Here is a 14,727-nt window from a genome sequence, read left to right as displayed (position 1 = left end):
CTAGTGTTGGAGAAATCCATCCATCCCGTAGTTCTTGGACTCCCTTGGCTACAGAAGCATTCTCCCAAATTCAACTGGGGTTCATTGCAACTGGTGGAATGGGGTCCCGCCTTCCACCAGTCCTGTCTCCTGAAAGTGATACCGCCATCCGTGACTCCTCTGGCTACTACATCCTCTAGCATATCTGCTCCCTATGCAGCCTTTGAGGACGTGTTCTCCAAGCAAAAGGCCGACCTCCTTCCTCCTCTTCGAAGGTTTGATTGTCCAATTGATCTCCTTCCAGGAACCACTCCTCCTCGAGGACGTACCTACCCTTTGTCTCTGCCCGAGATGAAGGCGATGATGGAATATATCCAAGAAAATCTCGCGAAGGGATTCATCCGCCCATCTACTTCTCCCGCTGGGGCGGGATTCTTTTTTGTGACCAAAAATTATGGGTCACTTAGGCCGTGTATTGACTGCCGCGGCCTAAACGCCATCACCCATAAGGATAGATATCCCCTACCATTAATTTCCGAATTATTTGATCGCCTCCATGATGCTTCCATTCTTACAAAGCTGGATCTATGCAGAGCATATAACCTGGTAAGAATCCTTCCCGACGACATTTGGAAAACTACCTTTAACACCCGGGACGGACACTACAAATACCTGGTGATGTCCTTCGGCTTCTGTTACATGCCCGCAGTATTCCAACGAATTGATGAACGAAATCTTCAGAAATCTACTGTTCACCAAAGTTGTGGCTTACCTGGATGATATCCTCGTTTTTTCCAAAGACCTTGATACCCATCACGCTGACATCTGAACTGTTCTTCAGCGCCTTCGAGAGAATCATCTGTTTGCGAAATTGGATAAATGCTTGTTTGAGAAATCCAGCCTACCTTTCCTGGGGTATATCATCTCCTGGCAAGGGTTCTCCATGGATCCAGCTAAACTAAAGGGAGTCCGGGATTGGCCACAGCCGGTGGGCCTCAGGGCGCTCCAGTGCTTTTTGGGATTCCTCAACTACTATTGTCATTTCATCCCACATTATTCTACCATGGCTGCTCCATTGACGGCCTTGACCCGTAAAGGTCAAGACATGCGAAATTGGCCTCCCGAGGCCATCGCAGCCTTCCATTGCCTAAAGGAAGCCTTCCAGAAAGGGTCCTGTCTGCACCATCCTGACTCAAATCGTCCTTTCCTAGAAGTTGACACCTCCGCCATTGGGGTAGCGGCAGACCTGAATCAATGCACCACTTCTGGTTTCATCGTTCCTTGCTCCTTCTATTCCTGTAAATTTTCATCTGCAGAGCAAAATTACAGCATCAGGGATCGGGAGCTGCTCACCATAAAACTGGCTCTCGAAGAATGGTGCCCATGGCTAGAGGACGCACAACACAAATTCACTGTGTTCACCGATCATACGAATCTGGAACATTTGAGCCAAGCACAACGTCTCAACACCTGTCAAGCTCGATGGGCCTTGTTTTTCTCCAGATTCAATTTTGAACTCTATCGCCCAGTCGACAAAAATCTCCATGCATATGCCCTTCACGATCTTTCGAGCCTGAAGACACTTCGGAACAACCTACTCATATAATAGACCCAGCCTGCATTTGTTTGTCTGCCACTCATCCAGTTCCTGCTGGAAAGACGGTCGTGTCCCGACGGCTCTGAGAAAGAGTTCTCCGCTGGGCACATGATTCAAAATTCACTGGTCACCCAGGACGAGCACGAGCATTGGCACTGCTCCAGTGGTTCTTCTGGTGGCCTACATGGTCTCCAACGCGAAGGTGTACGTCAAATCTTGTAACATCTGTGCACAGCAAAAACCCCTGGTCAGTCGACCTTGGGGTCTTTTACAACCACTTTCAGCACTCGAAGAACTGTGGACTCACTTGCTCAATGGATTTCATCGTGGATTTGCCGCCTTCAAAGGGTCACACCATAATATGAGTAACCATAGACCGATTTTTAAAAAATGGCCCATTTTGTCCCTCTACCGGGCCTACCATCTGCTCCAGAGCTAGCATGTTTATTCTTCCACCATATTTTTAGACTGCATGGCCTACCCAAGGATATTGTTTCAGACAGAGGACCTCAATTTGTTGCCAGGTATGACGCGCCCTCTGCTGAAAGTTCGGAACTTACATCAGCCTAATGACCGCCTATCATCCCCAAGCCAACAGGAAGCTGAGCGAATGAATCGCTCCTTGAAGGCCTTCCTGTGCGCTTACATCAATGACCGACAAGACAACTGGTCTGACCTCCTATCCTGGGCAGAGTTTTCTCACAACTCTCACATCGCCACTGCTACTGAAACATCACCATTCTCAATTGTCTATGGGAAACAACCACGGCCACCATTGCCCATACCTCTGTCGGTGCCGTCCCTTGCGGCACAGGTTACTGCGGATACTCTTAAGACATTATAGGAGCAGACAAATCTCAGCCTGCGTCAGGCTGCTTTCCAGGCCAAGAGAACTGCTGACAGACGATGTCCCTCGGATCCTGAATTCCTCCCTGGCCAGAAAGTCTGGTTAAGTACTCTGTGTATCTGACTTCGAATACCATCCCAGAGATTCGCCCCTAGATATATCGGTCCTTTCTCTGTTACCCAACACATTGGACCTGTTAAATACCAGCTTCGGCTGCCTCCTTTGCTGGGAATACATAATACATTTCATGTATCACTCTTAAAACCTGTGATTCTATCTTGGCCTGCCCGGAAAGCCCCTGAGCCACCTCCATTGGTGGCAGAAACCGATATGAACTACAAGGTACATGAAGTCCTAGACGTCTGCTATAGGGGCCGCCAGTGGGAATACCTCCTTTCCTGTGAGGGTTATGGACCCGAAGAGAATTCGTGGGAACCAGCTCAGAACATCCTGGACAAAACTCTCCTCTTGAATTACCATCGTGCCCATCCGGGCAAACCCCGACCTCCAAGAGGGGGGCGTAAAGGGGGGTTTACTGTTATGCATGCTGTCCATGGAGGACCTCACCTTCTTACACAGACACCAGCACCTGGTTCCTCCTCGCTGGTGGCGGTGGGCCGCCGGCTCTGACCTCGGGCTGCCCCTGATGCCTCCAGCTCTGCCATGGTTCCCAGTACTGCAGCTCAAGGTGCCATTGCTCGTCGGGCCTCTCCGCATGGTCCGCGGAGAGGCACCACTACCCGCGCTGCACTCCTCCCTAGGCGTGCGTGCGCATCTCTGATCCTTATGAAGGGCCTGCGGCAGGAACCTGGCTGCAGCCCCGGATGATGACTTCAAACTCTTCAGTGTATTTAAGCTCAGGCCTCGCTCCATAGCATTGCCTTTGCAACAGGTCTCCTCGCTACTCGAGTACTCGTTGCTGCTAGAGAATCTTCTCTACTCTTCGTTCCTGACCGTCGTCATTTCCAGTTCCTGTCTTCTTTGTTCCTGCCCCGTCTATGTGTTGGACTGACTTTACTGATATCGACTTCGCTTTGCCTGACAACGCTACAGCCTATCTCCAGATCCAGACCTCTGCTATGCCCAACTACGCTACTGCCTATCTCCACACTCAGAACTCTGCTATGCCCGACTATGCTACTGCCTATCTCCAGACCCAGACCTCCGCTATGCCTGACCATGCTATTGACTTCTCCATGATCAGACCATTGCCTGGATTGACCAATGCTATCGACTTCTCCCCGTGATCAGAACTCTGCACTGCTTGCCACGACCTCTGCTTTGCCGCCGGCCCTGATCCAAGCCTGTCATTGATGCTTCTTCCAGCCTACTCCCTGGACGTTGACTTATTATGCTTCGGCCTGTCTTTGCTCGAGCGCCTCCAGCTAATCTCCATTCCATTGGTGCCTGAGTTCCAGTACTATACCCAGTCCAGGTTAGAACCATGCCAACTACCGACTGCTGTCTCTGGGCTGAACCAACCTTTCTTGTCTATCAACCTCGAGGCCCACCTAAGTCCTGTCGGCACCCAAAGGCTCAACCCGCGGGGAACGAGGGCTGGTATAGGTGAAGCTCCAGCAGCCTCTACCTTCAGCCCACTGCACCTGCTGACGGTGGGGACCCAGAGGTCCTCACCTATGGGTTGCGTGAACCCCACCTCGGCCCAAGGGTCCACCTCCGATGCAACACAAATTTGCTTCACTTTTTTGAAAGGGTTAATAAACATGTAGATTGTTGTGTTCATGGCTGCTCTTCGCCCTCACTCCACCCTCTCTACCTCTGTGGTGACTCCCTCCGGGTCTGATGGATGGCTTGCTGCCGTGGCGTCTCCATGCCGCCTCTCTCCGGTGTACCCAGACCGGCTCGACGCTATGGATCCGCCATGTTCCTGATGTTGTAGGACGCGCGTGCTCCGATGTATGTACCAGCAAGGGCGCGAACCTCGGGGCGTCCCCTGAGACGACGTCATCCACTTCCAGTATAAAAGGTCTCATACTTTCGCTAACAGATTGAGTTAGCAAGGACTACGAATCGGACATGAATTTGGACTTTGATTCGGACTCGCTATGGATTCGTCCAAGCTACTCTGCCTCCTCGGACTTACCAGGGGTACCCGCTCCTTGGGGGCCTCACTCTCTTTTCTCTGTTTCAGATTGCATATAGGAACCGGTACTCACTCCTCGAGGGCCCATGTTCCTGGACACTCTGAAGATTCTCTACTGCCTGGAAGCTATCGCAGATACAGACATTTGTGAGTTACCATCGCACTCTCAGAGCTTTCCCTGGAACCAGGTACTCGCTCCTCGAGGGCCTAACTCTTTTCAGCTACTGAGCTTCCTTAAGACCTTATGTGAGATTGTCATCTAGTTCTGGCTATGATTACAGCATACCTGTCTACTCACTATTTATAGTCTTTCTACAGCTCAGCAACCCTGGGAGTGCTGTTCCAGTATCTGAGGGACATCAGCCCTGCCGGGCACAACAGCTCACTACTGCCACCTCTGGTGGTTCTACTAACCTGTCTAATAAAAGAACTATCTGTGTCTGTCTCCATAACCAAGCCTAGCCGGTGGGCCCTCTCAGGATATCCTCCTGGGGGCGCTGTCATCTGTCATCAGCCCAAGGATCCACCTATTTACATTCCTCTACAGCTGAATGCCCTCTCTAACACTCCGCTGATACAGGTTGCTAACTCTGCATTCTATATCCTAACTACGCTACTGACTCTGCCTTTGGAGCATAACAAGATTGTTAACTCCTCCCTCTACAGGAGCAGACCATAACAGATTGCTAACTCCCTAGCAGATCTATAACAAGTTGCTAAACTTCTCCTTCAACGGGAGTATCCAGCAGCCAGTTCATAACAGATTGCTAACTCCCATCTGCTTGCTCCTCCTATCAGCATAGCAGATTACAACAGATTGCTAGCTCCCATCTATTTCCAACTCCCATCTTGAGGAGTAAAGCCTAACAGATTGCTAACTCCAGTGGATCCGGCTAAAATTGGAGAAGCAGTACTCCTGGGAATCCGGCTTAAGGTATGGGATGTCAGTAACCCATGGACCCGGCACACCTCTCCGCTTTGCAGGCTATACCGGGCCTGGCTCAACGCATCTCAGAATAGCAAGAAACCTTGGAGAAACTCACTGCAGCATTCCATCAGCTTCATACACAGAAGATACAAGGCACAGCTTCTACCCAAGAAGGTCAGTTACAGGAGGTAACTTTAAAGACAGCTGTTCCACTGGCGGCTCCTATTCGCTTCTCCGGAGAACTCCAGAAGATGCAGGGCTTTTTGAACCAGTGCAGCTTACATTTCACCTTACAACCTTCATTGTTTCCCATGGGCCTCTCTAAGACCAGCTACATCCTGTGATACTTGGATGGGAGAGCCTTATCGTGGGCATCTACCTTGTGGGAACGCAAGGACTCTATGTTGCAGGACATAGAAGGATTTATGGACTTGTTTAAATCCGTGTTTGATGACCATGCTCGTATGTCTGTTGCCAGATTTGCTTTAGTGGACTTGAATCAAGGCAACAGATCATTGGCTGAATTTGCCATAGAATTCAAGACTCTTGCAGCGGAACTTCGCTGGGACCCCAGATGTCTCAAGACTCTCTTCTGCAGAGGCCTGGATACTCGCTTGAAAGACGAGCTGGCCACTAGTCAGACACCTGACTCGCTGGAAGAATTGATAGCCTTAGCTACTCGGATTGATTGTCAGCTCCGAGACAAGGTGAAGGAACTCCGGCCTAAGGTGATAACCGGGTTGAAACAGGCCAGTACTCCTGCACCTCGGATGGGTCCAGCACTTCCTGCCGTTGATAAAGAGGAACCGATGAAACTTGGTCATGGTCACTTGACCTCAAAAGAGAGAAGATTCCGGAAGAAACGCGGCCTGTGCATGTACTGTGGTCAGCCCGGCCATGATGTCTCTACATGCTCCATACGTCCCGGAAACAGATGGGCCTAAGTCCCATGGGAGGACTGTTCTTGGGCCATACGGCGTTATCTCCTCCGCTTTCTCTCCCAGTCTCTGAGACCTCTGAACCAGCGATGGTTCGGACCCCTGCCCTGGAGGACTCAGGGGCAGGAGGCAACTTTACTCTCAGACGTTTTGTGGAAAACCTGAGGAGTCCCTTTGTCAAATTAGAAGATCCATTATTGTATTACAATTTGAAGTGGCCTTGGACACTCCTTTACATCACCACTTCTCTTGAAGATCTTATGACGTCCACAGCAGTTCTACTACTGGCTGCTGATATTCATAGCGGTTGCTATGTTCGCCATAGCTAGATGGTGCTCTACATCTTTACCGTCTTCACGGACTATTTCTTAGAGATATCTGCTATGATTGGTTCACTCGAAAGTCGTGCCTGAAGGTCTTCAGCACTGTTGATTCCGAAGAAGATATCTCTAGCTACCAGCCTGTTGATTTGCTGGTGCTGCTATCAAGATCCGAAGAAGATTTCTAGCCACCAGCCTGTTTGATTTGCTGGTGTTGCTACCATCTCTCTTCCAGCATTCTACAGAAGAGTTAACCAGAAGTGGGTCCTGGACGTACCACAACCTTGCCACTTCTGTTGAAGTTTTATTGACGTCCATAGCATCTATGGATGCTATGGACGCCATTGCTGCTGAATTTCTCTACTCATCCAGCATTGAAGAAATTCCTTGTGAAGTGGGATGGACGTACCCCAACTTTGCCACTTTTGCTGAAGGTCAGTACGTCATAGCAGCTAAGCCATTGCTGCTGAATTCAACATCTCATCCAGTGACTTACTGAAGAAGTTACCCTTAGAAGTGGGATTGGACGTACTCCAACCTTACCATTTCTGTTGAAGTTTCAGTGACATTATAGCAGCTGAGTTATTGCTGCTGTATTATCACTTTATCCAGTTACATGACTGAAGAGATTACCCTCCTTAGTGGGGTTGGACTTTCACCAACATTGCCACTTTCGCTGAAGGTTCACTGACGTCATAGCAGCTGAGCTATTGCTGCTGAATTCATATCATCCAGTTACTCACTGAAGAGTTACCTTTAGAAGTGGGGTTGGATGTACCCTAACATCGCCACTTTCGTTGAAGTCTCAGTGGCATACTGAAGAGATACCTTTAGATGTGGGGTTGGACATACCCTAACTTCACCACTTCCATTGAAGTCAGTGGCGTATATTGCAGTTAGCTATTGCTGCTAAATGCTACCATCTCTCATCCAGCTAAATTTACTGGAGAGTTATCTTTAGAAGTGGATTTTGGACATTCTTCAACATCACCACTTCCACTGAATTCCTCAGTGACGTCCACCGCAGCTCCACCCATTGCTGCTGATACCATCTATAACACTCTGCAAGATTCTTCCACATCCCAAGATCCACCTGTCATCTTTGCAGAAGACAAAGTAGAAATCAAGAACAAAGAGATTCTGGATGTTCAAAACAGAGGCAAGAGGATACTCCTCCTTCAACGGGAGTATCCAGCAGCCAGTTCATAACAGATTACTAACTCCCATCTGCTTGCTCCTCCCATCAGCATAGCAGATTACAACCCCAGTAGATGTAGTGTATTTGGATTTTCAGAAGGCATTTGACAAAGTTCCTCATGAGAGGTTTCTAGGAAAAGTAAAAAGTCATGGAATAGGTGGCAATGTCTCTTTGTGGATTACAAACCGGTTAAAAGACAGGAAACAGAGAGTAGGATTAAATGGACAATTTTCTCAGTGGAGAGGGGTGGGCAGTGGAGTGCCTGAGGGATCTGTACTGGGAAGCTTGCTTTTCAATATATTTATAAATGATCTGGAAAGGAATATGACGAGTTAGGTAATCAAATTTGCAGATGATACAAAATTATTCAGAGAGTTAAATCACAAGCGGATTGTGATAAATTGCAGGAGGACCTTGTGAGACTGGAAAATTAGGCATCCAAATGGCAGATGAAATTTAATGTGGCTAAGTGCATATAGGGAAAAATAACCAATGCTATTGTTACACGATGTTAGATTCCATATTAGGAGCTACCACTCAGGAAAGAGATCTAGGCGTCATAGGGGATAATACATTGAAATTGTCAGCTCAGTGTGCTGCGGCAGTCAAAAAAGCAAACAGAATGTTAGGAATTATTAGGAAGGGAATGGTAAATAAAATGGAAAATGAAATAATGCCTTTGTATTGCTCCATTTTGAGACTGCACCTTGAATACCATGTACAATTCTGGTTTTCGCATCTCAAAAAATATATAGTTGCGATGGAGAAGGTACAGAGAAGGGCGACCAAAATGATAAAGGGGATGGAACAGCTCTCCTATGAGGAAATATTAAAGAGGTTAGGATTGTTCAGCTTGGAGAAGAGATGGCTGAGGGGGGATATGATAGAGGTGTTTAAAATTATGAGAGGTCTAGAACAGGTAAATGTGAATCGGTTATTTACTCTTTCAGATAATAGAAGGACAAGGGGGCACTCCATGAAGTTAGCATGTAGCATATTTAAAACTAATCAGAGAAAGTTCTTTTTCACTCAACACACAATTAAACTCAGGAATTTGTTGCCTGGGGATGTGGTTAGTGCAGTTAGGTGTTGGAGAAGAAGTTCATTACCTGCTATTAATCAAGTTGACTTAGAAAGTAGCCACTACTATTACTAGCTTCAGTAGCATGGGATAGACTTAGTTTTTGGTACTTGCCAGGTACTTATAGCCTGGATTGGCCACTGTTGGAAACAGAATAAATTTCATTTTTTAGTTCTTTCAGATCCCTGGGGTGTATACCATCCAGTGCAGGTGATTTACTACTCTTCAGTTGTCAATCAGGCCTACCACATCTTCCATGTTCACCGTGATTTTGTTCAGTTAATCAGAATCATCACCCATGAAAACCTTCTCCGGAAGGTGACTCCTCCTTTTTTTTTCTCCTGAAAATGTTGAAATAGCTTTTTCTGGGCTGTGAAAAATATATTTTACTTTCTGCTAAATGTCTCCCAAGTATGCTTTTTCAACTGTTGCTATTTTCCCCCTATTCATCCCTTAGAGGCCAAAATGATTTGGATGAATCAAACACATTGCTGTGCATCAAATATATTAGCACAGGAAACCAATAAGAACTGTGACATACTGCAAGGTAGGAAACAAAAGAGCCAAGGAACAGATATATTGACATTTTGAGCAATCCGTCTGGTTTAAAAACTTCAAAACATGCAGTAATGTTATTTGAAAAACACGTTGTGAAAATTAACCCTAGTATTTATTTTTGTTGGTGGGGGAGGGGGCTATGTGTGTTTGTGTGTACGAGAAGGACAACATGCAATGATAACTCCTAGTGGACAAATTTAGGGCCCATTATTGAAGGGTTCTGGAAGGAGACCTGGGGCATGGTCCTCTGGCCATGGGCTGCCACTTAGAGACTGGTAGGGCTATGCCCAGATATTTTTTTTCTTTCTTTATTCTTTGCTTTCAATTTGTTTGTTGTTTGTTTCATTTCTTGTCATTTGTTTAAAATGAAAACAAAAAAACAAACAAAAACAAAGGAAATTAGAAAAAAATAAAGAAAAACAAGACAACAAAATAAGTTGGGCCCACACTGCAAAAAATAAAATTCCCTTGTAGACTTTCCTTGTGCTCCTCTGATCTCCTCCCTGGATTCTTTTTTCTTTACAGGGCAGGAGCAATCCTCGGTTGCTCCTGCCCTGCCAGTTCAGCTATTGCAAATGGCACTTGTAGCTTCAGGCAGGTGCCACTGTTACTTTCTGCCATACAAGAAAATTTCTACTGGTGCCATTTTGAGCAAAAGAAATTAACAATCTGCCGTCGCCATTTGTAATAGCTGCATTGGTTGGGCAAGAGCAATCAGTGATCATTCCTACTTTGTAAAGAAATAAGAATAGGGTATGAGGGTTGGTGTGAAAATGTAGGAGGATCCAGGAGAGTTTTCCTTTTATTTATTTTTTTTAGTAGTTGTGGCATTACTTAAAAAAAAAAAATGAAACCACAAAAACAAGCAAAATGTTGTCCAGTTTTCTTTCATTTCATTTCATTTCAAATGAATGCGCATCGCTAATTACTGGACTAAAGCATGTTGGAAGGAGAGGATATCACATAAGGGAAAAATCCTCGGGTAGTTTTGAATGACTGCTCATGGCATCAGATCCCAGCCGTGGGTCAGACTGAACTAGAAGCCCAAGAAGGAGGAGGAAATTGTCTGTCTATCCCCAAGAAACAGCAACAAAACATTGCACGTCGCTTACAAAAGTTTACATTTCCTATAAGGGAAAAATTATGCAAAATTGAATGATTGCAGGTGTTATGTTTTTGTAAGGATGTGAACCCTGGACTGAAATGAGAGGTGTTTCTGCCTACAGGGAGGAGCCCTGTGAGCCTCACCGTCAGCAGGCGTAGTCTCAGTGGCGTGGGACACAGCTGTAGGTAGAGACTTTATTATGAAGGAAGGAAAAAGTAATGTCCACAGAGCTGGAGATATAATAGTACAGTTCAGAGCAGTGGGAAATACCCAGAGCGATGCCACAGATGAGAAGATCTGGTAGTGACCCAAGGAGTAGGGTAGCCCGTGATCCCCTCTGACACCTGTAGGCAACTCAGGAATACAGATCCGATAGTGGCCCGCGGAGCGGGGTGTGCCGAGGATGTCTGTACAATAGATGTTGAAGAACTGGTAGAGATGCCAGAACCCCAAAGTGGCTCCCGTAGTTGGTGTGTCAGTGCTCTGCAGTGCAGAAAATGCTGAATAGCTTCTACTGGAGGAAAGGCGGCAGTGGCCCGAGGCTCGGGGTACACTGCGGTGAATCCTCGATACAGTTTGTAATGTAGAAGTCAGAAGAGGTACTCTCAAGAGATGGTTCCAGGAGAGAGAGAGACCCAAGAAGCAGGTCTGGTAACAGGCAGATAGGCCCTCTGAGGAGCAGATAGCCAGAAACGCAGGGGAGCCCCCTAGGAGCCGGTACTCAGAGCATCGGATGCCAAGACCAAAGTCAGGAACAGGAAGTCCTCGAAGGAGGCAGATTCAGCAAGAGGGAACTCCTTGCTAACTCATAGAAGGCAAGGGCCGGTCAGGTTAAATACAATTGCGGATTGACGACATCGGGAGGGGACGCCCACGAGGTTCCTGCCATGATGTGTACAAAGGAGGCCCTTGCGAGCGCGCATCTAAGTAATTCCGGATCCAAGATGGCGGTCGGCAGCGCCCATGCTGTCCTGGGAACGCCAAAGAGGTTGGCATGGATTACCAGAGACCGCCATTCTTCCCAGACTTGATGGTGCAGGGAGAAAAGAGGTGAGCATGAGAGGTCGCAGCCATCTGCGACCGAGAGGCATAACAGCAGGAAAGCAGCATACGGTAACACAAGTTGAGGGCCTGATTTACTAAAGCTTTTCTCCCATTCTGTATTTATAGGAAAAGTGCTTAGTAATGAGGTCCTTAGTGGGCAGTAATTTTGTTTGTACTCTGCTCTTCCCAGGACAGACTCAAAGGGGTAGATTTTATAAATTTGCGCAAAGGCGTACTTTTGTTCGCGCACCAGGCGTGAACAAAAGTACGCTGGATTTTATAAGATACGCGCGTAGCCACGCGTATCTTATAAAATCCGGGGTCGGCGCGCGCAAGGGGGTGCACATTTGTGCAACCTGTGCGCGCCGAGCCCGGCACGCGTTGCCTGTTCCCTCTGAGGCCGCTCTGAAATCGGAGCGGCCTCGGAGGGAACTTTCCTTCGCCTTCCCCTCCCTTCCCCTACCTAAACCCCCCCCCCGGCCCTATCTAAACCCCCCCTACCTTTGTTGCCAGATTTACGCCTGCTTTCAGGAGGCGTAAATCTGCGAGCGCCAGCGGGCTGCTGGCGTGCCATCACCTGACCCGGGGGCTGGTCCAGAGGCCTTGACCACACCCCCGGGCCGGCGCCACGCCCCCGGGCCTGCCCCCGCAACACCGCGTCACGCCCCCGAAACGCCGCGTCATTTAGGACACGCCCCCAACACGCCCCTTTTACAAAGCCCCGGGACTTACGCGCATCCCGGGGCTCTGCGCGCGCCGGCGGCCTATGCAAAATAGGCGCGCCGGTGCACGTAAATCCGGCCGGATTTACGTGCGCAGGGCATTTAAAATCCAGCCCAAAGCGTTTTACAGTTATAGCACTGCAAAACATAAATGCATTATGAGAAACATAAATATTTCTAATCTTAATCAAACTGTTTCATTACCGTATCACAGGCAAACACACACACACACAGATACCTACAGGCCCACAATTTTATTCCAGTTTTAACTGGGCACGCAATACATTCCATGCATCATTTTCCCTGTTTGTGCCTTTTTATAGTCTTTAGGGGTTTTTTGGTCAAATCAAACATACTTAAGATTTGGGATAAAGTTTGTACTCTGCTAGGAAATGCAGAAACTTGAGCTGTCCATGCCCATTACAGAGCACTTTGTGGAGTTAAAATCTAACATCAAGGTGACCCCATCAAAACAAGTTCAGCGTCATGTGTAAGACCTGGTAGGAGATTTATGGGTTTGGCAGGTGTACTCGTCAACTCTGGAAATGGATTCAAGGTTGAATGCTGTAGATGGCAGATTGCTGCTGTTTCACAAAATGTGCAATCAAAAACTGTTTGTTTCTTTAGAATTCTCATTTCTCAGACCCACGCTTCAACGTTTTGTTGACTAGGTAAGTTGTTTTACGAAGAAGCACTTCAGTAAGAAATAAAAATATGAAACATGTGACTTGAAATAAATTTGATTATTTTGGAGGGTTGTTTTGAAACTATCTGTAGATGTGGGAAGGATTGATGTTTATTTCCTATTGTATTTGCAGTCCTTACCGCTATGCCCTCTTAGCATTGAAGACATGGGAAGAGAATTAAGCATTCACTGACTAGACTTGCAAACTTCTGGAGACCTATATCAACAGTCATTTTTCATTCTGTGAAGGCAGGTTTAAAAGTGAAAACTGACCACTTGTTTCATCTGAAAAATTATCCAGACTCCACATGCAAATAAACCCAAAGCAAATATTCTTCTTGTTTTCAGATCAATAGCAAGGTTTTAACTTTTCTGAGGAGGGAGGTTTGGGGGAGAGACAGGGGCTGTGTGCAGATGATTAATGCAAAATAAATTGACAATATTTGGCATACTATGGCAGTCAGATGAACAAAGTTTATGACCCACTGTCCTCTTTTTAAAAAAATCAGTTCAGAACTTTAAGGGAAGGAATAAAGTCTGAGAAAAAATAAAATGAGGGAATACAAATCTCATGGCATAAAGTGAAAAGCAAAATGTAAGCAAAGCAACATTTCATCTTTTCAACCTGTAAATCATAATCTGGGGCATAAAATAAGTTTTCCATCTTGAACACAATAGCAAGAAAATTCCCTTGGCACACAAAAAAATTTGCTTCTTACCTCATCATGTTCTTGAAGGACAGAAGCAAAACAGCAGGAGTGTTCTATTAAAGATTCACTGGTTAATTATTCACTGTATAATTAATGGTGTACCAATCAGGAACTATGTTAGAATCCCTGGAGGCTAACTTTAGCCTTTAACTACTTCCAAAAACTCAGAATGCCAACAAAAATAATCAACTGACTTGTTTGTGTTTTCCAAATTCTTGCAAATGTAAGAAAATATGTTATTTTTAAAAATATGCTCATCTTCCCTCACTTTTTAGCAGCAACTTAACATCAGAAAAGCATCAAAGTAATGGAGGCCCAGTAATTTACCCTCTTTCTGCTGCACAATATTAATACTCATACTGAATATTCTCTCTTTAAACCTAAAAACCAAAAAGATGCAAAGTGAGAACACTCCCAATGGAATATATAGGCAAATCTCATGAATAATATTCTGCTGTTCAATGTGGGTTGCTTTTTTTCATGGTGGAAAAGACCTCAGAATACAGCTGAAATGCTTGTCTGGTGCCATACAGCTTAGAAAAACCTCCTTCTTCATTGTGAAAATTCATACCTGCTAATTTTCGTTCCTGTAGTACCAGAGATCAGTCCAGACTCCTGGGTTTTGCCTCCTCTCCAGCAGAACGAGACAGAGAAAGTTTTACTGACACTTAACACGAGGTGCCACCTGTAGTCTCTCAGTATTAATCTGTACCCAAGCCAGAAATGAAGGAAACAAGACCAACAACTTTAATAACTAACCTCCCCTGAATGAGCAGTGGGAAGAGGAAACCATGCCCACACAAAACCCTGTGCAGGATTAAACAAAAACCTGTGCAATTCTTCAAAAAGCTGATCAAGCGGACTCTCCAAATCTCCCTTTCCTCCAGTGGGCAGGACTCTAGACTGATCTG

At 46.4% G+C, this 14,727-nt stretch overlaps 1 protein-coding gene across 1 annotated transcript in view; it reads right to left on the bottom strand.

Moving 5' to 3' along the window:
- Positions 1-14,436, bottom strand: part of CDH16 (cadherin 16) — a 469,853-nt gene extending 455,417 nt beyond the window's left edge. Inside the window, exon 1 of the mRNA XM_029610660.1 lies at positions 14,388-14,436. The gene's annotated coding sequence lies outside the window, so the exon portion shown is untranslated. The remainder of the gene's footprint in view (positions 1-14,387) is intronic.
- Positions 14,437-14,727: the final 291 nt, after the last annotated feature.

This window comes from Rhinatrema bivittatum, chromosome 7, assembly GCF_901001135.1.
Source record: "Rhinatrema bivittatum chromosome 7, aRhiBiv1.1, whole genome shotgun sequence".
Classification (NCBI taxonomy): domain Eukaryota; kingdom Metazoa; phylum Chordata; class Amphibia; order Gymnophiona; family Rhinatrematidae; genus Rhinatrema; species Rhinatrema bivittatum.
The sequence above is the reverse complement of the archived record's forward strand: the minus strand, read 5'-3'. Positions and strand labels throughout refer to the sequence as shown.